General features: G+C 43.6%; 1 pseudogene; it reads right to left on the bottom strand.

Moving 5' to 3' along the window:
* The window catches only part of LOC119817261, a 48,867-nt pseudogene extending 44,647 nt beyond the window's left edge, over window positions 1-4,220 (bottom strand).
* Between the last annotated feature and the right edge of the window lie 22,867 nt (window positions 4,221-27,087).

Below are 27,087 nucleotides of genomic sequence, written 5' to 3'. Positions count from 1 at the left end.
AAATTCACAAATGGATAACTTGGTCTCTGTCTTGTAGCTTTTCCAAATCTTTAAATTACAGAGTTGCCTGCTACCGTATCATGTAGGGATTATATATATATATATATATATATATATATATATATATATATATATATATATATTACACACACACACACACAGAGTCCCCAGCTTAGAAAAAAGACAAACACTTGTCACATTTCTGTATTGCAGCACTCCCAATGCCCTGATCCTGTGAATCTTCCTGAAGTTGGTATACAGGTGATCTCAACTTCTCAGAAGGACCTGGGGTGGGGTCAGGGATCTGAGTGGTGAAGTCCCAAATCTGAGTTTGCTATCTTGAGCCAGATTGAAGCAGCAGCTAGAGTTTTGAATTCTAAGAACATTCTGGACTTTTAATCATGTTTTCTTAACCCAGTAAGAGAAAATTTTACTTCAAAAAGAAAAGGTGTCTCTCATACGTTTCATAATTTTTTTTTTTTTTTAGGTTTTGTTTCTTTTTTTTTTCCAGGGTTTTACTAAATATTTAGCTTAGGTAGGCCTCAAATTCCAGATCTACCTTCTGCAGCTTCCCAAGTACTAGGATGTCGGGAGTGGGTCACACCTTGAAAAAGCTACTGCGTTATAATTTGGAATGAGACTCAGGCAGCATACCTGAGTCTGCTTGCTGTTTCTTTTCTGAGACAGGGTCAGACTAGCCTTCCCCTCCTGTGTCTCTGCATACCTCATGGCTGCGATAGCCCCGGAGCTGTGGCCTATGATGATGGTCTTCTCATCACAGTGCAGCTCTGTCTCCACGAAGGGCAGCCAGATGCTCTCTCGGGCTGTAACTGTGTTCAGGGTAAAACAGTCTGGTACTCAGAGGGGGCAGTAACGCGGTCCCGCCTCTAATGAACAGCAGCTCACCACTTTTAAACTGAGGTTGGGTCAGGCATGTTTCTAGCCAGACACTGGAAACCGGGAACCTGCTCCAGTCCCTTTCTCAACCAGCCGTACCAGGCCTGGGGGCCACACCCCGGCCTCCTTTCCCGGGAACAATCACTGTCCTGCTAGGGAACCCCGTGAAAGCTGTTGCCGGAGACCCCCCCGCCTAGCTCGGACCAGCAGCGCTCAAAATGAGACTGCATCCGGCCGTGAGCCCGCTCTGAGGTCTTCTGGGAATTGTAGTCTTTGGATGCCCCAGGTACGCTCGTTCTCTGTCTAAGAGTACAGGCTGCCAAACTTAAACCTTTTTTTTTCCGGCGAGGCAGACACATCCTGCTTCCTCTGTGGCTGGGTCACGACTGCCCAGCCTAAGACTTCTTATGTGTGCTTTTGTAATTCTTATACGTCGAATGAAAATTAGAACATCTAGCTGGAACTATCCTCCAAATGCATGTCCGTTTTCCAGTCCCTACTCACCATCCCCACTGCTAACGCTCTTGCCTCTGTTCTACCCTGTGCTTGTGCTGTGAGCGGTCAGGCCCATTCTTGCTGGAGTAGCACATTACAAACAAAACCAGATCGCATCAGGCAGCTTCTCAAACAGCTGTGTACTGGTTTCTCAGCTCACAAAGTTTTCACCACGTCCTGTGTGGCCCCTGTAATCCGTCCTCTGAATCCCATAGACCTTGTCCACTACTCTTTTCTGTTCCGTTCGCCTGGTCTCACTCGCCCTCAGTGAAGGCAGCAGGCAAATGCCTGTCTCATAGTCCCCTCTCCATCTGCAGAGCTGGACACCTGCATGGTCCTCAGGGGCTTTGCTCAGAAACGTCAACAGGGTTTTTCCAGTCGCCTGTACAAACCTCCCCTCCCCTTTTCAGCTTCACTCGGCACAGCCCAGGTCATGATCATCTCTCTCTGATCCCCACTAGGAACTGAGCTCCCCACAGAAGCTGTGAGTCTGGTTGGGTCATGATGATGTTGCTAGTGATAATACGCAATAAATGCTCGAGTTATTTTTGCTGGTTGAGCCCATATATCAAAAACAAACAAACAAACAAACAAACAAAAAACCAAAAAACTTCTCTAAGAAGCAGGTACACAAAAACAAAAATCCGAAAGACTATGTCAAAGCTTTGAAAAGATTAGACTTCATAATAAAAAAAAAATAGAAAAGTTTACAGTAGCAAAGTTGTCCGTTGTAGTCCCTATAGCACCAGCACAATTTCTAACTATGGAAATTTATCCTTTAGAATTCCAGTGATACTATCGGAGACATGTGGTTTTTATTCATTGCTGGCAGCCATTGGAAGGTTTCAAAATAAATTTTAGAAATAGATTTGGTGTGAAGAAGGTGAAACAGGCAAATTGAGGCATGGGGTTAAAAGTATTTTCCCAAGCTCTCCCCTGCCCATCTAATGGCAAAGACAAAATCTAAACCAAGGTGGTCCCTTGACTGCTAATGGTGTTAGCTAGTTATTTTTATTGCACAACTGCGTTGATTCTGGCCAGGTCCCCTCTTGGGGATTATTTTTCTTATCTGTACAACAGAGGGTATGGGTTAGACTGCATCACGAGCTGAATTCTGTAAAAGGAATGAATGTCAGTGGCTCCTGCTGAGCCCTGGGCAGTCATCTGTGTAAATTATCTGTGTAGTTGCAAACTTAAAGAACACATTTGAATTCGACCTGGAGAACAGCAAGGCAAGTGAAAAATTGAAAAGCACTGCTATATATGCATTCGGACAACACAGAACAACACCCAAGGGCAGTGATTTGTAAAATTCATTGAAAATCTGATTGAAACTTTGAGCTGAGCTGGAGCATATAGTTTTCTGAGATGTGATGGCTTCACACCGCCCTCCTGTGGTCACAACGTGAAACTACCAAGCAAGTCTTACCACTTAGTTACTGGAAATAGGCTCTTCTGTTTCCTTCCAAATACTATGATCCAGATCTAGGGGGTTGGCAAGACTCTGCCCATGCCCATACCAATGTATTTATTGAAAAGCACATGATGTGAAATAACTTCAGGGTAAGGCATGAATTAATTAGTGCAGCATCCCTAGACCTTTGTGATCTGGGGTCGGTTTCCTTCCTGAACTATGCTCCAAATAAAGCCACCTGTTTCCTGCTCACGAAGCTTCTGGATTTGTGAACTGGTGGTATCAATGCCTTATGCATCCATCTTCTTAGAAGATGCCCCTATATCTGGAAAGCCAACTAAAGCATCTGTAGGACCCAGAGCCCCTGCCGCTGAGAGTTTACTTTTCCAGAGTCGGCTAGTGTTTGGTTTGGCTTTTATATCTCCCTGAACCCAAGACCATGTGACCTCAAGAAAGTGGGCTACACTTTGTGATTTAAAATATTCCTTTTGGAAGAGAGTGGTGGTGATTGACCTCATGGCCTTGGGCATGCTAAGCAAACACTCTGCCACTTCTATCACCGAGGCACAGCCCTAACCATAAAACATATGTTTTTGATGACAGGATCTCACACAGGGTTGTCTAGCCTTGAAATTGCTATGTATTCAAAACTGATATTGAACTCTCAGCTTCCAGATCCCACAAGTTAGTATTATCTACTCAGGGCTTAAAGTACTCTTACTTTCAATTTATCCCAAGAGTTTTATATAATTGAAAAATAGATTAGCTAGTTCAGGCTGCTATTTCCCACTTGGGGGGTACTTAAATGACCCTGTGATTGTTTTCCAGTTCTATTCTTCCTTTGTGCAGTTAGCTTCCAAACAAGTGTCAGAATGCAATTTCCCAACCTAATCTCCACAGGCCATGATGAGGGATGCCTTTCTATTGCCACAATGACTTCAAGCAGCTAGGTTCTATGCACCTACAACACAGATCTACTTAGGTTCTACGATACTCACAAGCCATGTATGGCACTGAAATATCTTATGCATAATCTAAAATCGACCTATACTGTCATATTTTTGATGAGAGGAAAGTTATTGGAAGTGTTTGATAGTTTTTGAAACTTGTAGGTCAATACTCTTCTACTTTCATCTCGTTTGGTACCCTACTTTAGTGCCTGTTGTAGTAACATCATCATCACCATTATTATTATTATGTTTGGTGTATGTTGTGTAGATGTTTAGGAGTGTGAGTGAGTTTGTAGAAGTCACCCTGTCACTTCCCACCTAACTTCTTGGCACAGGATCTGCCACCGAACCTGAAGCTCATCTATTTGGCCCAACCAGCTAGCCAGGAAGCTCCGGAGATTTTCCAGCTTCCATTCCGCCAACACTGGGGTTACTGGTACATGCTGCCACATCTGGATTTTCATGTGGGTGCTAGAGATTTAAACTCTTGTCCCCACGTTTTGTCACATGCACTTTGCTGACTGAGCCATATCCCCAGTCTTGCAATCCTATTATTATCAAAAGCTTTTCACCATCCCAGTGGAGAGCCTTGTACACTGTCGGTGCCTGTACAGATCTGCCTTGGAAATCACTGCCTGAAAGAACAGAAACAAAACTCTCCAGGCTATGAAGACTGATCAAATCTACCTTTCCACCCTGCCTCTGTGTCTGTTGATACATTTGGTCTCAGGCCCCTAGGATGAATTGTGGATCAATGGAGGCACACTCCTGTACCCATTTCTGTGCCCCTGCATCTGCATGGAATGTTGTTATAGACTTTTGCCTGCAATGAGCCCCCAGCCAAATTTCTTTTTTAAAAATTAAATTAATTTTATTGCCCCACCACACCAACTGCATATGCCACATCTTGTGCATGGAAGTCTTCTGACTTCCATGCACAAGTTCTTTTTTTCCACCACGGATTCTATGGATCAAACTCAGATCTTCATTCTTGCAGTGAAAGCTCTTTTACCTCTGAGCCATCTTAGTGGGAAACAAAACTCCAGTTCATTTCTGACAAAATCATGTTGACCCCACTCTATGAACCAAGGCAAATACAGTTATCATGGGATTCTAGTCTTGCTCTTACTACTAATCATTGCACCCCACCCTGGGGTGGGGAGGATCTCCCATATCCTTAGTCTTGACTCTGTCCGCATTTGTGAACTTCCATTCATTAACTCTTGACTAAAAAACACTTTGGACATGTCTCCTCCTCCACTTCCCTGCACTGCCGTCCAAACCGCGAATCTGACAACTCCATTATGTTCACAGTGGAAAGAGAAACCATGTCTGTTTTGCTTACCACTGTCTGTGCACCAAAAGGCCCATAAACCATTGTGCAGCTTAAATTAACTAATCCCATTCTTTAGGATCACCCTGGGAGCTAACAAGACTCCGACAGATTGACTGACAGAGAAACATAATGAACTTCTGTGAGGCTGTCTTTGTGCCTTTGAGGGGCATAAGGGCAGGCTCTCTCAGAGGGCCTTCCCCTGAGTCAATCAACTGAGCAATCCCAAAGGAAGCCTGCCTAACATTGCTATAATGAACCCTGAGTCACAGGGACCAACTGATTGCCAATTCTCTATGCATATGGCGCTCTTTCTTGCTAAACTTCCCTAGAGCTCCTCCGCTTGTTTAACTTTCCTTAATAACCAGCAGATGGCTTCTGTCTGGGCAGTCATCAGCTGGTGCTTAGCAATGGCACATTCAAGAGGAGGCATGGGGCTTGTTAGGGGTGGGGAATCCAGATGCTGACATGCAGAATGCCAGGTGAAATTATCAGGCTCTGTCTAATTGGTGTCAGAGAGGCAGCGAGGACAGCTGAGAGGGGTGTTCGGAGGACTCCTTCCTGGAAGGGATGACTATTGCTCAGCAGCATGTACCAACTAGCCAACGCAAAGTTTGTGGTACCCAGGAACTGCTGTAGACTAGAGCCTTCTTATTTTATGAGTCCTCAGCACTACACATGATTCCCTAGGTATATGGGGCTTTCATTGATGTAGAGTGACTAGAAATTCAGAACCATCACTTAGTCATTCATTCAAATACCCAGAAGTTTTTTTGGTATGGTCTTGCAGTACATCAGGCTACATTCAGTGTATTAGGATTCAATGTATCACTTAGGATCAAACAGTGAAAAATGATGTTTAATCATTAATTGTTATTGTATTTTAAGATTTGTATTATTATTATGTTTGAATGAAAATTATAATTGTTCAGAGTTTTGGGTACAAGTTGATGTTTTGATATATGTGCATAGTGTGACATTATATAAATATGAGTTAGTGTATCCATGAAGCAGAATCGGCAGATAAATAGCTCTTAGCTTAAGAGAAAGTGATTTAGGTAGACCTTGGATAAAGCTGATGTTGAGCATCTGGAAGACAAGGAAACTCAAGTTGATGCAGCCAAGGAAAGAGAAGAATGAAGAGTAGTGTCAGAATGAAACTGGGACAGTCCGTGAAGACTGTCCTTTGGCTGCCCAGTTGTGCCTTCTGTGGAGGAATGCAAGGTGTGACAGATGAAAGAGTATCATGCCAGAGTACGAGTGAGTTCTTCACACGAAAGCTCAGTGAGCCCCTCTCCAAAGAGGCTTCATTGTCCAGTGTCCAGTGTTGAGTGTGGGAAGCACCAAGTATGCATCCAGCAGGTATTTCTTGGGCCCCTTTCTTTCTCTAGATGCTGCTCTACAGGGTGAGTCTCCTTGACAAACTGCAGGCAGAGAAATAACAGACTGCTCTCACGCTGGAGGGAAACACAGTTGAGAAAGGTGAAAACTGCTTATGTGATATTTTATCAATCAGGGACAACTGCCTCAAAAGGTAATCGAGTAGTGTAGGGGCTAAAGACAAGTGTGTGTGTGTGTGTGTGTTTGTGTGTTTGTGTGTGTGTTTGGTGGGAAAACCCTCTTTGAAGAAGTGGCATCTACTGGAGTCTTGTGTTCACCGAGGCAGGCAGTAGACCATGTGGTGATCTTAGAGAAAGCGCTGTAGATGGAGAGAAGTACTAAGTACTGCAAAGTAGTTTGGATGTGAAAACACAAGGTGAATTAGAAAAATAGCAAGAATGTCAACGTGGTTGGACTATAGACAAAAGCAAAGTGGTGGATATTGCTCCTGTAATCATAGTCTAGGTTATTTTTCACAGAGATCTTTAATGAGTGGGTGGGTGTATTTCACAGGTGGCAGAAAGATAGAAGAGGAGTTGGGACAAGGAGTCTTGCTGTAATTAATAGTTACCTTCTGGTAGTCACACTGCGGGATTGCACACCACACTCACTGTGAAGCAAACTTGGTCAGTACATATGAGCAGTTCTGTGTCACTCTTGAGCATTGGAGCCTAGGTTATCATATTCTCTCTCCATGGGTGTGGATATTTCTGTGCCTTCAACATATCTCTCCACTGGTTGATTGCAAAGGCAAAGAAACAGAAACCACACAGTGGAAATTAACACGCATTACCCAGGAATAAAAAATAAACATCACCATCAAGGCATGTTGAAGCCTTTGACTTTGGTGCTCAGGCAGCATTCATATTGTAGATTAGGCTAGAACACCAAAATTTAATCATGTTTGAGATATAACAGATTAAATCAATATGAATAGTGTCTTAATAAATTAAGTAGAGAGGTGGGTTGCCCACATTCACTAGATTTTTGGTGCCTTGAAAGTCAAAGAAATACTTGAAATATAGTTGAAATTAAACTGTAGCTTAAATAAAATATAAAAAGACTATCACTTGGAAATGCTATTAAAAGCATCAAATCTGCAGGCTTTTCAAAAAGAAATCATATGGAAACCTACTACAGAAGAATATTCCTACAGTACATCTAGATACATAGATACATACATAGAGTGAAATAGACTTATTTTTTTTTTAAAAAAAACTCCAATTTGATTTTACTTAAATAAATTACATTCTAAGCCATCACACAGCAGTGGACATCATCAACCTCCAACATAGAGGTGCAGACTCGCTCTGTGATGGCACTGTCTTTAAAGCTCCGCTAGGGAAGATTTCCTACCAGCTTCCTGACATCCTCCTGCTAACTTAGCCACTGCTTATTGAGAGAGCATCAAGTACAAAATGGTAATTAGGGGGAAGGGGAGAAGAGGAGCAGTGTGGGAGGTAGGGAGGTGGGGAGTACCTGCTCCCCATCCTGAGCACTAGCTTCCTATGATCTGCTAATGTCTTCCTAAGACAGATATTGGTGCTGGTCTAAGTGGGGACCCTTAAGAGAGGTGTAGAAACCCCTCCTGGAGATTGCCTAGAGACAGTAAAAGGCTCACCTGGGAGAGATACCCTCTAGTATCTGTTTGCCAAGGATCCTAGACCACACATATAAATAGATAAAAGAATAAAGAAGGGAGAAGGATCTACCAAGAGGATGAGTGCCCTGAAGCTCCTCTCTGGGGTCAGTGCCAGCAGAGGGCATAGACTTCTGAAGAATGTCCACACATGCCAAGAGAGAGCCTGTGTCTTACTCTCAGCTGCCAAACTCTCTTCTATGTCCACAGCAACGAGTGTCCGCCTCTCACATGCTTCCCATGTCATAGATCCTTCCAAGGTATCCCACAGCCCAGAGTGCTGGGGCTTCTTAGAACCGGAAGGCTTTCCTTGCCCCAGCACTGGGAATCCAAAGAGGGGTACAGAAAGGGATGTGGGGAATGGACTGAGAGAACTCTTGCCCTCTCCTAGTTCTGGAGGGCTCTCAGAGCTGGAGGTTGGGGTTGCCCTTGGCCTTGGATTTGGATTTGAAGGAAAACTGCTTGATAAGGTGATGAATAAATCTGCCAGCCTTCTTCCGGACACTAGGTGTGGCTGTTGTATTGGGAGAGGTCATCATATGACTGGCTCAGACCAGCTTCCTTCAGTCGTGATCTCTGGTGGAAGATGAGCTTAGTGCCACCCCACAGGACACTCACTTTGTGATTCTTGAGTCTTTTGGATCTCCAGGGCACCAGTAGACCCTGTATCTGTCTCAACATCATCCACTGATGGGCTCTCAGAAATGTCTGAACGTGTCATCTCATATGATTCTTGGACACTTGTGGGACTGAAAATTCCTGGGGTTGTGGATGATGGGTCTGAGGGAGGTGATGACCACTGGTTCCTGCATCATCTTGCATTGAGGCTTCCAGAGAAGTGCCAACTCGTACTGAGTGCTGGGCACCTTGGAAACACCAGAGATGACGAGCATGCACTTGGGTGTCTTCTTGGCTGCCTGTCTCCTGGGCTCAGCTGATGAATTGCTGTTTCTGTTACTGGGTCCAGGCCATTAGAAAGGTGGCTTTCTCGACTGCTGCTGTGGGAGGCGTTGTTGGGACCACTGTTCTCACTATCACAGTGCGGCGAAACCCCTGGCCAGCAGGGAAGAACGACCACCGAGTTGAGGATTCTTCTCAAATCATGCTTTATTGGAGCCTCTTGGTTAAGGGAGAGCTGGAAGCGAGGGGCCCCGAGCACTAAACGGCAGCCGCTTATATAGGGAGAGTGGACACGGGTCATGCCTGTGGGAGGTTCTGTCTAGAGCCTTGCCTAATATGGAGTTGTTTACTCGGCGCTGCAGGGGCTCAGCGCCATCTTGTGATGGTGGCCGGCAAATCGGCTCCCTGCATCACAGTTGTCATCTTCTCAGTCACCTCCACCTTGGGTGGGGATTGGAAGCGGTAGTCTAACTTGCTATCTACATGGGGCCAGGACTGGACAGTGGTGACAATGGTGTCATCAGGCATAATGGTCTGGTACAGCTACATCTTCTTGGTAGGAGGGTGTACCCAGGTTCTGAAGGGAGATTACTCATAGTGCAGCTCTGCTGTCATGGTGGCTGCTGGGCTCAGGGGTTTTACTGGCTCTGGAGTTAATGGGCCACAATGTTCGTACAAGACTACACAGGCTAACAACAACAGAAAAAGGAGCCTAGTGCCATCAATGGGTTACTTCTTTTGGAATTGTTGGTCAGTGATGTTCCATAGACATCTAAACATTATAGTTTGTTGACAGTGCTCATGGTTGCCTCTCAAACTTGATGGCAAAACTCTACTGCCACACTCGGGAGGCAGAGGCAGGCGGATCTCTGTGAGTTCGAGACCAGCCTGGTCTACAAGAGCTAGTTCCAGGACAGGCTCCAAAGCCACAGAGAAACCCTGTCTCGAAAAACCAAAAAAAAAAAAAAAAAAAAAAAAAAACTCTACTGCCAAAGATACTACATACTTAAGTCAAAGAACATGGAGAAACTGAGCCGGTACTGATCTAAAAGCTTCATCCATGCTAGGTAGCTTCCATAGTGCTTGGAGCTGATATGCAATCTATTTGAGAAGATTAATGATCAATCATACCCAGTTGTGAACCTTGCAATCTACACTGACTGTCTGGACGGCATAACCAATGATGAGTTATGAGCATCATGAGGGCATGAACATCATGAGGACATTCAAGCCCTTCAAATTGAATTCAAGGTACACTTCACAAGATGAAACACATGTGTCATTATAAGGCACAGAACCTATGGCTAGACAGGTAGTAGGCCCAAGGAAGAACATATTAATATCATTATGCTAAATGGCCATAATATTAAACCCAAACCTAATAGCTTAATAGAATATCCATCTATCAAAAGCCTCTCTCATCTCTCATCTAAGAAGCTCATGTTTGTAGTTTATGATGATCAACACAGAGACCTTTAACTGGCCAAGGTGCAGAGAACAAAAGACAGCATGATATTCAGCCCAAAAGGGAACATATGTACTGAACCATCTGCTCCAAAGCTCAGGGATCATTGAAGAAGAAGGCATAGAAAAAAGCATAAGACCCACAGGCAGAAGATGACTCTATTGGATAGTATCTTCTGGATACATCAAGGCAGCTACACATATGAACTGCAAGCAACTGCTGCACATATGAACTGCAAGCAACTGTGAAAGCATGCACAAGACATAGTTAGGGATGTCAAAGGCAGACCAAGTCCCAGGGTGGAGAGGAAAATAGGGCATGAAGTTCCACCCCTGCCTGAGGAACTGCTAGCCTTTGTTCGCTGTTGTGAAAGGATGGGCCAATTTTTTCTATGAGTATAGAGCCGACCAGTCAACCCTGCTCCAGTGGAAGGCCACACATGCAAGACTCTTTAGACAATAAAAACTAACCTTGATGGGAACATAAAATATATATAAAGTTGGGTAGGAAGAGAAAGGAAGAAAAGACAGATCTGGGAAGGGTTACATTCAAGAGATTAAATATGACAAAAACTCAATTTTCAAGGCACAGAAGGCCTCACATTGGTGGGATATATTGTACTGGCTTTCTAAATGCAAACTAATTCCAACCTGACTGACTGTGTCAAAGGCTGGACATGTGAATGATGGCTATTTTAACCTGTATGAAAAAATTAGTAAGTAAAACATATTTTTTTTAAAAAATATAGCATTCTCTGAGTTATCTACCTCTCCTTCATGTAAGATTCTGCTGCCTTCTTTTGAATTGAGAAATGGGTGCAAGAGATGAAGAACTTGTTGAGGTAGCACTTGGTGACTTATGAAGTGGGGCCATGAGAAGACTGACGTTTCTGACGGGTCTACAACTCTTGAAAGATATCCCTGATATACTGGTGAGTAACTGCCGTGCACCACGGCCCCTGTCTGTGCTCTGTGCATTAGAACCCAGTTCACGAGCTTCGGGCAAGGGGCTGGAGGTTGAGAATACACACGCAGAGACAGACCAGCACACAGACCTTCCAACACTGGTACCAAAAAGCCCCCCTTTAATAGCACCATGGAGGCTTAAATACACCGCAGTCAATGCCCAACAGGTGAAAATCCTATCCTCTGATCCTCTAGGTAAAGCACAGCTTCTAGTAACTTCAATTAGAAGGCTCTAGGCAGGGAAGAGCAGCTGAATGCCAGGACTTAATTGGTCCCAACAAATAACATCCTTCTACTTTAAGGCCTTTAAGGGACCCAAATGGAGAAGTGATAGGAAGGAGCCTAAGACTCATGAAGAGAGACATTTGGTCTCCCTTATAGTCCTGCTCCAGCACTATTTGTATAAGACTGCAAAAGTGCCCTAGCCCATAGTGCACATTCCCTGGGCACTTACAGAATTTAGGGTGCCCAGCAACTGTGGAAGAACATAAATGGTTGTTTTTGTCTTAAAACTGGTCTCATGAAAGGAAAAAAAGGAGGTGTCAACAGAGAGCAAGGCAGTTTCTAGGGCTTGCAGAAGGGAAATGAGAACAGAGAGAAATTTAGTTTACACTCCAGAACCTTGGGAAGAACTTTGGGGGAGCGCCTACCAAGGGAGGTGAGGATGGAACTTGGATTTGGAAAGAATGTTGTTTGTACTGTTTTCTATTTTCACACGGCAGCTGAGTCTGCATTACCCTTTCCTGCCAGGTAGATCCTTTCACTTTACTTTGGCAATATGTAAAATGCAGCTCTGTGGAGACATGGAAGCAGAAATGCTTCAAATTGAGCAACATCAGAGTAGAATTCACAGAAGTTTTCATACTAAACCTAGGAAGAGTTAATAAGTTGATTAAAGTCCTCTGCTTTATCCTGCACGCACACACACACACACACACACACACACACACACACAGCACCAATGTGAAGGTTACTAAATTTAGAACTGGTTCTGCAATTTCTCCTACTAGACCATCAGGATGACATGCTCTTTCTGTGCTGTTCCTCTGTCCTGACAGATGGCAGAGGTCCTTACTTAAGATCGTCCCGTGTCACTTGTATTTGTGTCTCTAGACAAATTTGTGTTTCCATTGATTTGACAAAACGAATTTGACCTAATGACACGGCCCTTACTTTGTCATCAGTAGTCTCTTGTATGAATGATGACTACACTGCCTTGTTCTACCTGGAACAAGCTTCTCTGAACGACACAGCGTCCTCCGCAGTCATTTCCCAGAGTTCTGTATTTCTTTGCACACCCTGTGTGCCTCGGTTGGTGTTTTCATTGCTGAGAAGAGACACATGACCACCTCCGTATAGTGCCACTCCCTTTGGAGGCTATTTTCTTTCAAGCCACCTCGTTAATGATATCATAGTGCAAAAATGCATTTAGTTCAACTTCAAAAACCTGAATAGTGTATAACAGTCCCAAACTTACTTAAAAGTCCAAAGTTTAAAGTCTCTTCTGAGATTCATGCAATTTCTTGACTGCAATTTCTTGTAAAATCAAATAAAAAGGCAGATCACATGCTTTCAATATAATGGCACAGGGTATACTTTACCATTCCGAAATGCAGGGAAGGGAGCATACTGAGAAAATACTGGCCCAAAACAAGACTAAAAATCAGCCAGGCAAACTTAAAATTCTGCATCCCCATGTCTGATGTCAAAATGCTCTTCAGATCTCCACCTCTGTTCAACTTTGTTGACAGCAACATACGTCTTTCTTTAGGCTGGTTCCACTCCTGTTAGCAGTTCTCCTGGGCAGGTATACCATGACTCTAGCATCTCTAATACCTCTAACATCTCCATGGCAATCCAGGCTTCAACTTCACAGCTTCGTGCAATGGCCTATTTAGGCTTCCATTCAGGAACATCCCTGACACATGCCTGGCCTCAGCAGCTTTTCTTAGCATGCAGGCAAATTCCATACTTATTTCTTCTATCTTTCATTGTAAATCCAATCCACATGGCCAAAGCTGCCAAGTTCATCTGCTTCCTGTGGTTGTAACATGGCCCCCTCATTCAATTAGAGCGCCACCTTTCTGTTTTTGATTGTTGTCTTTACTGACTAAGCCTGACTGTCCTTGAACTTCCTCTGTAGACCAGGCTGGCCTCAGACTCAGAGATCTCTGCCTCCTGAGTGCTGAGATAAAAGGCTTGCAACATTAGACCTGACTTGAAGCTTTGCTTTAATTCCTTTTTACAAGTTGGAAACTTACCTCAGTGGAATCTTGTCCTGAGGTCACCACTCCCTTTATTCCATTTCTTTTTCCATTTATCCTCTTAAACATAGGATTTACCACTATTCCCCTTCCCCATGCGCCTTTTCTCAAATTTTACATTTTGTAATTTACCCTGCTTAGCTTGCTCCCTTTCATTATGAATCTTCATTAGAGTTACCACTAATAACCAGAGTATGTGCTAGGCTGTTTTGGTATTTCTTCTGCCAAAAGAACTCTTTCTTTACTTTAGCCTCAGGCAAATTTTCAGACAAGGGCGGTAAGAATGATCTCTAGGCAACATATCAAATTCTACTTTAAAAACATCTTGATCCCCACAGTTCAAATCATTCTCAGCATCATTGTCTCCCATGGCTCTTACTAGTATGGCCCATTAAGCAGGGCTTACTACATTCTACTGCTCTCCTAGCCAAAGGTACCAAAGTCCAAATTCCTCCAAACAAAAACATGGCCAGGCCTATCACAACAATACTCCATTCCCCAGTACTAAGTTCTGTCTTAGGGTTTCTATTGCTGTGAAGAGTCCTCATGACCACAGCAACTTCTATAAGGATAACATTTACTTGGGGTGACTCACAGTTTCAGAGGTTCAGTCCAGTATGATCACAGGACGCATATACCAGTATACAGGCAGACATGGTTCTGGAGTAGTAACTGAGAAGCCTACATCTTGTAGGCAAGAATAAATGGTCTAAGTGTCATACTGAGTGAAGATTGAGCAAAAGAGACTTCGAAGCCCACCTCCATGGCGACACACTTCCTCCAACAAGACCATACCTACTCCCAGAAAAGCCACATCTTCTAATAGTGCGACTTTCTTTGGGGGGCCATTTTCTTTCAAACCACCACACTGTGCATAACCGGAATCAAAACAGCAACTGGTCTATGCCTCTTTGCCCTTTGATTTCTCTCTTTTACAATGCTAAAGTAGATGTAAAGCACGGTCCTCTCTAGCCCACTGACAACAGAGTTAGTGTCTGTCACCCTTGTTCATTGACATCCTATTTCCTTTCTTTATTCCCGCATCTACTCCTTTCATTCTACTCAATATTACAAAAATCGTAACTTTCTCATATAATACTTACTTGCTTGCTCTCATTCCCTTTAGTAACCTTGATTTTTATACCCAGGTGGTCTAACATTTCCTTTAACATTCTTTCTTGTCTTACTCCAATATGCTTTCCAAGGTCATTCACATCCTTATTGGCTAACCTACTTTACTGATTTTATGAACCCTATTCTGATAGTGGGCTCTTTTCCTACCCACTGGATCCTGTTCCTAAAGAGATTGCTCCCTCTATGCATGCATCTCTCACACCATCTCACGAATTTCTCTCTGCAGTTAGGTACCCCCTCGTTTGCATCACCGATATCCCTAAAATTGTTGAAACATTTTTACAAGTCTGTAAGCATGGTGAGTATTATCAAACATGTAAAAAATATCCAACTGCATGTTTCTTTGTTATTGTCCCAATTTAGGAAAATACTAGAAAGGATTATACTTTATAGCCTCACTTTCTTTAAAATTATGCACCCATTGAAGTCAGGAATGTTTTGTTTCAGGTATCTCCCAAAACAAACATGGAGATACGGAGCCTCAAGAGAGGGATTTGAGGGAAACAATTTTAGCGAACATTGCCAAGAAGGCGCAAAAGTGTCAGAATGGAAAAGGTCAATAAAGACTGTTGTACTAGCAAAGCCAGTCATTACTGTGGATAGATGGGACTAATTCTCACAACTCTGAGAAACAATTAAAAGAATCCAGTTATTGATGGCCATAATTTCAAGGTACATTCAATTGTAAATATGCAGTAAGAAGTACTCTGGACACATCAAGAGGTTGCAAGTGCTGGGTATGACTGAAATATCTTAACAGCCTTTTTACCACAGCATATTTAGACAATCCTTAGGGTAGGGTTGTTTCTATTCTCATCTGCATTCTCTAGCCTATCTGGAGGCCAATTCTAGCCTTTGCATTAGTGGGGGAACAGCTAATGTGGTTCACTCTGTTTCAAGAAGAGGTCAGGTAAATAATTAAACATCCACATTCACCCATGGCTCAGCTCCTGCAATGCCCCAGTTTCCTTTAGTTCCCTTCTTAGGACCACTATGGAGAAAGGATGATCATCAAGGTCACTGACATCAATCAAGGTGGAAGAGGACGATGAGCATAGGAAAAAGATGACCTTCACTTCAGACACACTTTGCTGACACACTTATTTGTATTTCATTGTATATATTGAAAGGCATCAAAAATCTTTCCACCAAATCATGGTCTGTTGCATCAGTGATGGTGGTTAACTGAGTTATGAAAGCTCTTAAGCTTTCTCAGTCAGCCACAATTCCCTTTTCTAGCATCCTGTACACTGCTCTCACCAAAAGCTCCCTGCCCGTGAAGGGAGGGACATTTGACTTTTGACTTATGACTTCCAGATTCTGTGCTCTGAGGGATCACAGACAGATACCTTTTGTAGATCCATTGCAGATAAATGAGTAGTTGAATAAAAATTTCAAGGTCAACTCAGGACTTGAATGAGGTACTTAAGATATCAGTCCTTGGAGCCAAGAACATGAGCTGAGAAAATAACAGGTCTTCTGTTTTGGTGCCACAGGAAAGCAAGCTTGCCCTGGAAAACTGGCCAGTTTGAGCTGTTCATTTTCTTCACTGCTCTCATGCAAAATTTTATCTTCAAGGCCCCAATCAATGAGAAACTGAGTGCAAAGTTCAGAATGGGCCTCCCTCACCCTTTCCCCAGTCTGATACAGCATCTGTGCTGTCCCTAGACTGTGATGTCTGAGATGGAAAGAGAACGGAAGAAGAACTGACATATGCTTTCAAGCTGCTGAGGCCTGCTCACCTGGGAGGGGACAGGATGAAGGCAACAGAGGAAAGATGGAGACCAGTGAAATTTTATGTAATTCCTAGACAACTATTATCTCCATGTTAACTCTGAACAAATCACTAATGAACTCAGTGACATATCTTTTCATCTAAAGGGGACAGAGAATGGTGATCCATTTCATAAACAAAGTACTTATAAGAGTCAGAGTATTTATGAGATTCATGGCAATGGGAGCAGAGCTGTCCCTGGTGCTTTGACTGGCTCTTGGTCACCTATTCCTTATGCTGGATTGCCATGCCCAGGGAAAAGTACATGATTTTCAGGCATCTTGTTAATATGTGCTTTCCTGATACCCATGGGAGGCCTGCCCCTTTCTGAGTGAATATGGAGAAAGGGTAGATAGGGGAGGAAGAGAGGTGGGAGGAAGGAGTTGGAGGAGAGGATGGAGGGAAAGCTGCAATCAGGATGTAAAACAAATTTAAAAAATTAAAGAAAAGAGTCAGAGTCAGCAAATAGTCGAATAAAATATTATCTAGCTCATAAATAACATCATAGTAGTTATATCTTCAGTTTTCATTTTTTTTCTCATCCTGTCATAGGCATGTATTCACTTCTGGTCTATTCTACTAGTTCATTTGGGTAAGGCAAAAAGAATCAATAAAAGTTAAAACTAGCTTCTGGGAGAGCCATAATGGCTCACCATAAATGCTCTCCCAACTGACAAGTCTGTGGTTGCTTCGTTTTTCTCCACCTGAAGGATCCTCCTAGAAGCTATCAAGACAGAGTAGTTTCCTAGCCCCAGTCTGGCAAAGCAAATAGTGTGTCTCTGCATCTGTTCTAATATGCTACCAGAAGAAGCCTCCATGATGATGACTGGATAAGGCGCAGGCACATAAGTACAGCTGTCATAAGCCACCTTTTTGAGGTGACTTCTGCCATAGTCCAGTCGAGGCAGGTTTGTATGCTCCACAATAGGGCGTAAGGATTAGAAATTCTAGGAAGGCAGGACAGAGATAAGAAGCACAGAGGCATAGGATAATATTGAGAGGGCAGCTCAGGAGATATTGAATGCTGCATTTTGGGTTCTGAGTTTGGTCATGTTATTTTTTTGTATGCTTTTATACCCCAATACAAAAGAGAAGGAAAAATGTAAAATACTACTTTAACATGACACAAAGAACAACCAGGACAAGTACTTGTTTTAATAATTGGGGCATCAAACCATCATTTTCTGAGTAAAGCATTTGATGTTTAGTACAGTGAACACACTCTGAACCAAGTGTCCTGTAGGCAGCCACTCCCTATGTCAAACCTCCTATTTTAAATGAAGGAGCACAGGAGTATGCTTGACTTCTTGACTTCTTTGATCTTTGTTCAGGGTGCAGCGGATCCACCACTATGGGCCATCTTCCTGTCCAAAACATCAAGTAACCACACCCTAGGTCAGGATATCTTGTTTTGTAGCCACGCCTGTTGCCAACAACTTTGAAATCTCTAAAATTATAAAGATGGACAAAGAAAACACTATACAAACAGAACAAACAAAGAGTATTAAAAGCTGTAAGAGAAAAAAATAAATAACCTATCAATGCAGACCTATTAGCATTACACCTGACTTCTCAATGGAGACTCTAAAAGGGAGGAGGCCTGAAGTGTTGTGGTGCAGAATCTTGGAGACCACAGATGTCATTCCAAACTACTACATGTATCAAAACTTTGAATCACCATAGATGGAGAAAATAAGATCTGGTGGTTTAAATAAAAAGGCCCCCATATGCCCATAGGGAATGGCACGATTAGGAGATGTGACCTTCTTGGAGTGGTTGTGATTTTGCTGGAGGTGGTCTCTGAAGCTCAAACCAGGCTTAGTGTCTCACAGTCTCTTCCTTCTGCCTGTGGATCCAGATGTAGAACTCTCAGTTCCTCTTCAGCACCATGTCTGCCTGCATGCCACCAAGTTTCCTACAATGATGAAAATGGACTAAACCTCTGGAACTTTAACCAAACCACAATTAAGTGTTTTCTTTTATCAGTTACTCTAGACATAATGTCTTGGCACAGAAATAGAAATTCTAACTAAGACATAAGACATTCTATGATAAGATATTCCAAGTCAAATTTAAACATTATCTATTTATAAATTCAGTCATATAGAAGGTGCTAGAAGGAAAACTTTAACCTAAGGAGGTTAACTACACCTATGAAAACACAGGAAATATTGTCACACTAGCAAAATCAAAAGAAGAGAGAGAGAGAGAGAGAGAGAGAGAGAGAGAGAGAGAGAGAGAGAGAGAGAAAGAGAGAACCAGCACCAGCACAACCACCACCACCAAAATAACAGGCATCGATATCTGTCAATATCAATGATCTCAATTCTCCAATAAAAAGACACAAACTAACAGAATGGAAAAGAAAACAGGATCCATCATTCTGTTGAATCCACGAAACACACCTCGACATCAAGAATAGGCATTACCTCAGGGTAAAGGGTTGAAAAAGGATATTCTAATTAAATAAACCTAAGAAACAAGCTGGTAAAGCCCCTTTAAAATCTACCAAAATAGACTTCCATCCAAAACTAATCAAAAGAGAAAGGGAAGGATACTACGTATTCATTAAAGGAAAAACTCACCAAGATGACATTTCAGTTCTTAACATATATGTCCCAAACACAAGGGCACCAAAATTGGCCACCAAATTTTTGAGATTAAAACTTTGTGTCATTTGATTGCACTGTGTTAAGCCACTTAACTCACCTGTCTGAGAGCAGTGCATTCCAAGTCTTTGCAGCCATTCTGTTTCTCAGCATAACCGTTTTTCTCTTCAACAGATAAATAGCTCCAATGAGTGAGAACTGAGATTTATGCCTTATTCTACATTTCATAGTTTTAAAAATCATTCTATTTGTGGCAAGGTCAGCCTTGACTACCTACCAAATTCAAGGTGAGCTTGCAATATAGGAAACACTGGAGAGAGACACACAGAGAGAGAGAGAGAGAGAGAGAGAGAGAGAGAGAGAGAGAGAGAGAGAGAGAGAGAGAGAGAGACAGAGAGAGACAGAGAGAGACAGAGAGACGCAGGGAACGAGGGAGGGAAGGAAGGAAGAAGGAAAGCTGTAACATGAGGTCCTGCTTGTTGGGGTTTCTGTCCTGCCCAGTTCCCACAGCCGTTTAGCCCCAAAGAAAATCACACAAAGTTCTATATTAATGATAAACTGATTAGCCCATTATCTCAGGTTTCTTATTAGCTCTTGTATTTTATATTAGCCCATTATTCTTATCTATGTCAGCTGCATGGTTCAACACCTTTTTCCAGCGGGGGCAGGTCACATCCTGCTTCTTCCGTGATCTGGGAAGGACTGCGGAAAGAGCTTCCTTCTTCCCAGAATACTCCTGTTCTCATTGCCCCACCTCTACTTCCTTCCTGTCTGGCTACCGGCCAATCAGCATTTATATAAAATATAATTGACAGAATATAGAACTGTCCCACACCAGAAAGCCTCAGCTTACCTCATTTCCCAGGCCTCAGCATTCCTTACTTATATACTTTTTCTGGAAATGCATATGCAAAACTTGATCTATTCCAGGCAGTCTAAACTTGTTTATTGCCTCATTTAACTGAATTATCATCACAACCCCATGCTGCAGATATTTCTTACTTTACTGTTCCAGGATTGCAGATGTAGAAATTGAAGATCAAGGAGATGTGTAGTTGCTATTGACAGAACTAGGAACAGATCAATTTAACTCTAAAGCTGCTATTTTTTTTCTGTTTTATTACACTGCTTTTGCCAAATGCCATGTGGAATTTAACACATCAGCTGGAAATGTAACAAATCCTCTAGGTGTGCTCTAGTAAGCTTCACTAGAAACAATGCCGATGGGGCTGATTGAAAGCCCAAATGGGCTGCACATCTTTAAACATCTTTACAAGAAGGTTAGCAGTGATAGGAGATGAAGGCTCTCCCTCACTGCCTTCACCTATCAATCAGTTTGTCTGAGTTCAGATTAGAGAGAAGAAGGTGCAAAACATATGTTTCCATCCATATCGCCTAACCAAATGCCTTTGATTGCTTTATTGGGTGGTTGTTTATCATGTCGTTGTAGCCTTTAGGTCTCAGGCTATTGTAGATTTCGAAACTTAGGTCTTTGGGTGAAATTGTTCCACCCGCCAATCAAAAACCTTCTCCCTTTTATTTTTTTCTTCGAAATATGACCTTGGCTTCCACCTCTGAACTAGCTAGCCTTTGAGAAGATGCAGCTTATCGTTCACAGGTTGAGAAATCCAGATTCAAAAGCCTATAGGAGTTTTAAGAATGAGTTAACCTAACCATGTAAGAAAACTCTGGCTGGAGGCGCCACAAAGCCAGGCGTGGATATTCCAGCCACGTAATTACAAGCAGTTTATGCAAACCTCTCAAAGGAGCTTTACACAGATATACATAAAATTTCCTCTTTGGAAAGAGCTGTTTCTATCCAATGAGTATTTAGCGGAGTTTAGCTGAATGTGAGCTGAAGGCTGAATGAAGATGGGGTTTTAAAAGCCAGTCTTTTCATTAAAGAAGAAAATAACCCATAAGATGAATTATTACGGCCTGCCCTCAAGCAGCAGGGAGAGGGATTCTGTGTCCCAGGGCATTCAGGTGGGCTGGACACACAGTCTCTGCTTGTCGGACCTGCCTTGTTATCTGCCTCCTGCAGATGATTCTTGCTTTGTGTTTGAAGTCTTTGAGCAAGTATCTGCGGGCAATTTGGGGTGATCTTGGATCTGAGTTTGAATGGAATGAGCAATATACTCAGTAGAGTACCTGCCTCCCATGTCTAAGTCTTGGATAAAGTTCCTTTCACATTTCCATCATATGAGAAGGGGAGATCTGTGCTGGGTGTGGGCATAGCAGGATTACGGTATTTTAAGCCATGAATGGTGACCTTTTAAGTAAAACTGTAAAGTATTTCTATACACCTATAATTTAGTCATTTTGTCTTGAGGGAAAATGAGAAAAAATATTCAATATACAAAAAGTCAATATACAAAAATCTACAATATATTCAATATATGAAATGTTAAGATATTGGGCAGTCTGCCAGAGGTCTGTCTTGAACTCCCAAGAAGTCCCTGGGTTGTCTTACCTTAGTTTCTTGTACAAGGTCTTTTTTCTTTTCTTTTTCTGAACAAATGGGATCTGAAAGGCATGCAGGTCATTTCATGTTGGATCTCTATGTATCGATAATAGTATTAAAGATGACAGAGATGAAGTAGAAATCAGTTACTTGAAATAGACATTTCAGCTCTCAATAGAAAGTTTGTGGTGCCTGCTATTTTTATTCCTCAAAAAAAGATTTTGCTCAATGAAGATCTCAAGTAACCAAACATAAGATGGAATTATCTTAATTAAGACAAATGAAATTATTTAGAATTGTTATGGCATTGTGTTTTCTTCATTTCCCCCCTCCTCGCCTTCCCTGATGCTGGTCTCCATTTCTTGTCTCTTATCTGTTTGCTGCCCCCTACTTCACCTGTTACATCTTTTATTGGTCTATTTTTCCTCACTACATGCCGCGCACCGTGGCCCCCGTCTGCACTCTATGCGCTAGAACCCAGTTCGCAAGCTTCGGGCAAGGGGCTGGAGGTTGAGAATACACACGCAGAGACAGACCAACATGCAGACCTTTAAACACTGATACCAAAGCCCCTCTTTATTAACACCATGTAGGTTTAAATACACTGCAGTCAATGACCAACAGCTGAAAATCCCATCCTCTGATCCTCTAAACTAGGCACAGCTTCTATTAACTTCAATTAGAAGGTTCTAGGAGGGAAGAGCAGCTGAAGGCCAGGACTCATTAGTCCCAACAACTACAAGCAACTGGACCCTCCCAGGAGAGGCCCGCTACCAGAGTGCTTGTAGGAGATAGGTAGGGTTTCTGGGAGAAGAGATAGGGAAGGGCCACAGCCCGAACAGCAGAGAAGGCTGTTAACTTTGATTCTAGGGCATTCCTCCATGGAGAATCTCAGCAAAGACACTGATATCCCAGGTCGGTATCATTGTGGTGTGGTGGGTGGTGTCATGTGAATTACATATCACATGACACCATCAACACTGACATCAGATGGGTATGAATGGTCTCACTAGGGACGCTGCAGCTTGAGGATTACTAAGACAGCCATTGTATCTTTTCTTTGTGTTGAGCATGTGGCTGCAGGTGCTTCAATCATGGCTGCCGCTCAGCAGCTCAACAGCATGCTTAGCCAGGTTTTCAACTGCCAGAGAGGTTTACTCAGGGAAAGCTATTGTCTTATAACCCTGGCTATAAGGGTAAGTCAACTGTCACTTCAGAGTGTGATCCCTACCTATAAGATCCCTTGGTTCTTCTCACAAAGGGATGGCAACAGAAGTAACTCCGTGGTGTGCCCAATCTTGGTAGGTTGAAGACTGGCCTGTTACCGCGAAGGAAGAAAGCCACAGTGTCAATACCAAGTGTATGGGGGATGGTTGGTGCTGAACCAGTATTGGATGCTTTCCAACCCTGCTAGAAAAGTTTAGTCACGAGACTGCTGCCTTGTGAGTCTCACAGGATTTGGATCCAGCTGGAAAGCACCTGGGGACAATCTCGCCTCAGCACTCCCTGAAAAGGGGCACTCTTAGAGGAGCTTGCCCAGTGACTCCCAATGAGTTTTCCAGGAAAAACTCTCCCAGACAACATTTGCCTAAGCAGGATTGTGGAGTTACCATGTGCGTTTATGAATCTATCCAGCCCTGAGGTGACTCAAGCTGCTGTCTGGCCTTGGGCTACACTGCCTTTCTTTCCTTGCTCTCACACGGTTGCTCACTGATCCAGTTTCCAGATTCTATGAGGCAGCGACGGAAGGAAACATCTCTTTGGTTAGAATCTTTGACCCAAATGTTCACACTTGCCTTCTTCTTATCTCATTAACACAGCTGAAAGAACACTGTGTCTGGAGTGGGCTGTCAGTGAGAATTTACCAGCGGCAGGGCAAGGGGTTAAGTGACATATGCATTTTCATTGACTGGCACAAGAAACAGCACCGGTGGTCAGTTCCTGCTTGCTTCCGGACCTCTGCAGGGCGATCACCCATTTCACCCCAAACTGGAAAGAGATTCAAACACTATCTGCGTCGCGGGGAGGGAATTGCATTTTAAGCTTATCTTACTTTGTTAACAGAGACAATGCGAGTTCTCGTTAGTCCTCTTAAGTGTCATTTACACAGATTTCACTCCCTGTCCACTTGAGGGCGCTGGAACCCACGTTACCGAGCCTCGCTGGAACTAGTATCCAGGGATGCTCAGAAGCCATCCAAAGGGGCATGCTCCAGATGGTGGCACCAACCTTGCCAGCCTGCCTATCTGTGAACCTCTAAATGTGCTGACTCGCTCAAAGGGAAGCCCTAGCTCCCATTCAGGAACCCCGCAGAACAGGTTTGAGTTCATTTTGAGAGAGGCATTCTTCACCATGGTGGAAGGGACCAGTGGGAAACAATTGGAGAAGGGGGTACTTGCCCAGGGACTTGGCACCGGTTGGTCAGAAGGAACACAGATTTGGGGCAGTGGGAGCTGGCTCTGCCTTTCCGAAGGGCATTTGTTTGGAAGAGGAAACAACTTCATTTTATGGCTCCTGTAGCCGAACTGAGGCCTATAACTAGTATTTCCTTCGCTGTAGCGAAGAACAAGGTAAGAGAGTCAGCAGGGTGGCTGATGCAGCAAGCTGGGCTGAGATTGAGTTCCCAGATCAACCTATGGCCTGGTATTGCCACCACCTGAGGGTTTGTCTAGCCGCTTAACCTTTAACCGTCTCCCATACTCAAACTTCGCATCGAACAGTATCCGTCGTGTTTCCTGAGTATGGCTGTGGAGATCCCATAAATAGAATATAGAGTTGGGCATAGTGCCTAGCAATTTTACTTATCTCTATTTTTGAGAGCGCAATTAAAAAGGAAATCATATAGCTGACCCTGAAGGACTATGCTGAGCTCTCATGAAAGGCTGCTAGTTCCCTTTAAGCGTCCAAGCGAATGTAGTTGATAAGCGCTGCTGCTACTCTTTTTTTTTTTTTTTCAAAAGGGGCAAAAGCTGGGCTCAGAGAGCTAAGAGATTTGCCAAGGTCTCCCGGCTCTGAAGTAGTCATGCTGAAAGCCCAAGCCTGGTTTGTGTCTTCCCGTGGCCCCCCGCCAGGACACGCCACTGCCTGCCTGTGTCAATGCTGGGTCTGCACCCAGAGGCCCCTAGGTCTGGTGAGCTTTTGGCGGGTTTATTCATCATACACAATGGCGCAGGGGCACATATGTTGCGCTGGCATATTTTCCAACGTCGGGGGAAGCAGTGGATGAATGAATAATACAGGGAGTGGGATCAACAGAAGGGGCAAAAGGAGGCCAGAGCCATATCAGCTCCCCTGCCCCCAGCAGGGCAGCAGAAGGCGCAGCTGGCGAGCTGCAGACTGGTGCTCCAGTCCAATCATCTTGCCGCTGGATTTTTGCACAGCTTTCCTTCCCCATTCTTCTCGGTTTTGACACTTGTGATTATTACCAATCCTGGTGGCGCTGACGCACTGAGTGCAATGGTTACCATGGCATGCTTAATAGCGAGAGCAGATGTTTGGCAGGGAAATACCATGCATTCTAAATACACAAGGCGAAAGTCGGTGGAGGGCGTAATTGATTTGCTGACTGCCCTGGGAAGCCAGCCCATGCTTGCTCAGGGCCAGGGCACCCTACCCCATCCTCACTTTAATACCACACAGTCTCATCAGCAGCTGACCTCTGGTAGGCCCCTGCTATCCATGCTATCAAGTCCCACCTGCTCGCTTGTCTTCTGCAGTACGTAACACCTGCAGCCGCACAAACAGGCTGCGTCTGGGCTGTCTCCTGTCTTGGTTTGGCACAAGCTGTTCCTACAACTCAGGACTAGGTTCCTTTGTCTGGTGAGCAACACCCATGCAGCCCCCACCTCTCAACTCGATCCGTGGTGGGCCTTGATGGTGTATGAATTGCTGAAGCCCTGCTTGCTTTCTTCATAGGACTTACTCTTGTGTTGTTGCTTGCTTGACTTCTCTCTCAGAAGAATGGTAGTTTCCTGATATCCATAAGAAAAATCGACTTTAATTTGGCAAAGGAAATTACACCAAATCAAACTCTAATTAATTTGTTACAGCCAGGAACACATTTTTTTTTTTTTTGCAAAATAATATGTAACCCGTAGCAACACCGAGTGCTCACAGCCTCCCTCCACACAGGACAGCTATCTGTATACACAGAATCATTTCCTATTCCCCAGTCTTCTTCTAGAAATCTGCAGTCTTCCTCTCATTCCTCTCCACCTTTTTGAACCCTGCCTGACAAGATGATTCTTCTCCAATGCTCCGCAGTTTCTCTGGCATACCCTCCCGAACACGTGTGATTCCTTCTTGTTACTGCTTCCTTAGCACCTTGTGTTAATTGCTTTCTCATTGCTATGACAACATACCCTGGCAAAAAGAATTGGAGGGAGAAAGGGCTGGTTTGTGCTTTCCTCCCAAGCAGGATATGGTCCATCGTGACAGAGAAGACATTGTAGTAAGCAGAGAAGGCATGGTGGTAGGAGCAGAAGGATGGCTAGTTATACTGCATGCAGGCTCAGGAAACACAGAGAGGGAACAGGAAAGTAGGCAAATCTTAAGTCCTACTCCAGTGTCTCACTCCGTGCAGCAATGCCCTATAGCCTTGTCTGAGAACACCACCAGCTGAGGACCAAATATTCAAAATATGAGCCTATAGCGGACAATTCATCATCGGATCCCAAGTTCCAACCCTGACTCCTATCCAACTTCAAAGGCCCCTGTACTCTAACAATCCCAGTGCCGTTCTGTGGTGATATTTTGTTTGTGGTCTAACAAATAAAGCTTGCCTGAAGATCAGAGTGCAGAGCTAAGCCACTAACTAGTTAGCCATTGAGGCCAGGCAGTGGTGACACACACCTTTAATCCCAGCACTCAGGAGGCAGGGGGCAGACAGATCTGTGTGAGTTCAAGGCTATCCTGGGCTACACAGGATTGATCCAGTCTAAAAGAGAAACAGAGTCCGGAGGTGATGCCTCACACCTTTAATCCCAGTACTAGTGAGTCACACGCCTTTAATCCCAGCACTAGGAAGGTGGAGACTGGAATGGATATGACAGAGCAGAGAGAGGAATATAAGGCACAAGGAGACTGGAGCACATGGCATTCAGTCTGAGGACTTGTAAAGACAGGCTACTCCATTCGGTCTGAGGATTTCATAGCGGTAAGAACTAGTTGCTGGCTGCTCTGCGTCTCTGATCTTTCAGCTTTTATCTTCCTAATATCTGACTCCGTGTTTTTATTATTAAGACCAATAAGAAATCAAGCTACACTGTTTGAAAGTCCAATGTATCTTCTGAGACTCAAGGCAGTCTCTTAACTGTGAACCCTGTACAATTTACAAAAATTACATGCTTCCCCACATACAATAGCAGAGCATACATTCCCACTCCAATAGGGAGGAACAAGATAT

This window comes from Arvicola amphibius, chromosome 6, assembly GCF_903992535.2.
Source record: "Arvicola amphibius chromosome 6, mArvAmp1.2, whole genome shotgun sequence".
Taxonomy (NCBI): domain Eukaryota; kingdom Metazoa; phylum Chordata; class Mammalia; order Rodentia; family Cricetidae; genus Arvicola; species Arvicola amphibius.
Note: the sequence above shows the minus strand (reverse complement) of the source record. Positions and strands in the feature narration are given on the sequence as shown.